The sequence below is a fragment of the Fulmarus glacialis genome, unplaced genomic scaffold, assembly GCF_000690835.1.
Source record: "Fulmarus glacialis isolate BGI_N327 unplaced genomic scaffold, ASM69083v1 scaffold38924, whole genome shotgun sequence".
Taxonomy (NCBI): domain Eukaryota; kingdom Metazoa; phylum Chordata; class Aves; order Procellariiformes; family Procellariidae; genus Fulmarus; species Fulmarus glacialis.
In genome coordinates this window covers 28,126-30,393 of record NW_009208219.1, presented here as the reverse complement: position 1 = coordinate 30,393, position 2,268 = coordinate 28,126, and positions in this window count along the sequence as shown.

Genomic DNA, 2,268 nt, shown 5'->3' with positions numbered 1-2,268 from the left:
TCCACAACCGTGTTAGTGACTAGCTGTCATATTCCTGGCTGATTGCGTCAGTGAGCAGCCTCTAACAGCTTGAGTGGGTCTTGGGAGAAGTTTTATTAATTCATATTAAATTAAACTGTGTGTTCATATGATACCTGGTGGGTTTGGTTTATTTTGTAAACTGGCAGTCTTGAAACATTAGCCTGTGTGCTGGGCAAGCACTGCAGTGCTGCGGCTCATGAGTGTTGCATGCTTTGGGCTCCCAGCCAACAGTCATGTCATTTGAGTAGCATATTAAGTGCTCATGTAATATTTATCTCTCTCTTATAAGAGATATTAAGGAAGGGAGACAATTCAGCTTTGCAAAAATAGAAGCTAACATGGATGTCGACAAGGTTTGGTGTCAGCCCCAATGACTGCTGGTTTTGTTAGCAACAGCATACGGGGTATAGGGTGGCACTGGCCTTCCTTCACAAAACCAGGCTCTTTTTGCAAGACGGGTCAACAGACAGGTACTTGGTAGCTAGCTGCTGTGCACATTATGTTACTTGGCTCAGCGATCCTTTAACTTGGTTTTATTTTGAAGTTGCCAGGGCTGCTCCCCATGGGAGGGCAAGCGGATGGGGGTCCCAGGGCCCACGAGGCAGGCAGGACAGGCGCCGAGATGGTGGCCAGGTCCAACCAGAGTCCAGGCCATAAGGCAATGCCATGGGGATGAGGCAGGTCCAGGGTCAAGCCGGGAAGTTGATGTGTAGATCAGGGTTTGGGTCAGGCCCAGCGATGGCTGGAGAGGTCCGCAGTGTCAAGGCAGAGCTGAAGGGGGCATGGATGTGGCCACAGCTCAGCTAGAGACCGGCCGTTCTCCAATGCGGCTCAGACTGGGCCCGTGGCCTGAGCCAAAATGTGGCTCCTGGTCCCATGGGTGTGGGCCGGGGTGAGGCTGGTCGGGGCCAGAGAGGCTTATTAGTGCCCTTGGGGCCCTGGCAGAAATGGGTAAGGTGATGGAGCCCCCTCCTCTCCTCACGGTTTTTAATTTTCTTACAGTTGTTGTGGTGCCTGGCACAGACAGGACAGAGCCTGTTTGGAAGCATTGATCTGCAGAAACAAGTGCAATTTAAGCTTCAGTACCACAGATTTGGGTATTGCATGGTTAGAAATGAACAGGACACACTTGTCAGAATGGCCTGAACCCTTTTGCCACATCAGTTACTAAATGCCAGGACACCCAGCAAGTCGACTAACTGGCCAAGCGTAGATGAAGACCACCTAGGAATTGTGCAGGTGGTTATTTGTAGGTCTTGGTTGGAGGGGAGTTACGCATGAGTAGATGGTTTCTGGATTTTGTTTACAAGCAGTTAATTGGATGCTGCCTGTTGCAGTAGATACTTAAGCTGTAGAAACCGTCTTGGTGATCTAAAAATGCTGGAGGAGGCTGGGATCTCTTGTTGCCTGTCTTGCTCCCATCTGAGATCACAGCCAACTGCAACAGCCCAAGTCACAACAACGTTGGGAGTTTTTTCAAGAGCTGTAATTTAAATAAACTTTATGGAAAGTGGAGATCCCAATTTGGGAGATAATGTGCTAGTGTTCAAGGGTTAGGGAGCGTGTGCGCTTTCTGAAGAGCTTCAGGCAGAGGTATGCACACACACATCACAGCTTCAACTGACTGTTCTTGTGTGTTGAACCACAAATTGGTTATAAACTTCCTCGGATATTTGGACACCAAGATGTGGGATCGTGCAATGAGAAATGCTGACATTCAGCCTGTGGGGAGGGGAGAGGAAGCGAGGACTGGTTTGGGTGAGACTGGGCAGACCGGGATGGAGGAGCAGCTGCGTGACCCAAACCCTCGATGGCACGACTCGCACTGGCCCGGCACTGCCCAGTGCCTGGCCCCACTGTGGCCAAGCAGGGCTCTGGCTCCTGTGGCTCCGCAGGGGACCGTGTAATGGCCGCTGGGAGTCAGGTGTTTGTGGGCTCCCTAATTCCTACATCCCACTCAAGGTGTGCTGCGTCATGAGCACAGGGCGTTCCGTAGTCTGTCGTGTGAGCACGTGTAATTACATATAGCAGAACAGTAATGAAGGACTTGCTGTGAAGATAACTGCCTCATGACTTTGGTCTGTGCTTGAAAATCGAGCCCATGCTCTACGCTGTCCCAGGCAAACTGGTTTCAAACATGGTTTTTGGTGCATCAACAGAGTAAAATTACGGAGACGTGGTTTCCAGCATTTGCTAAGTTAACTCCTTTCCCTAACTTTTATAAAATGCTTGCAGGGTGCTAGCAGC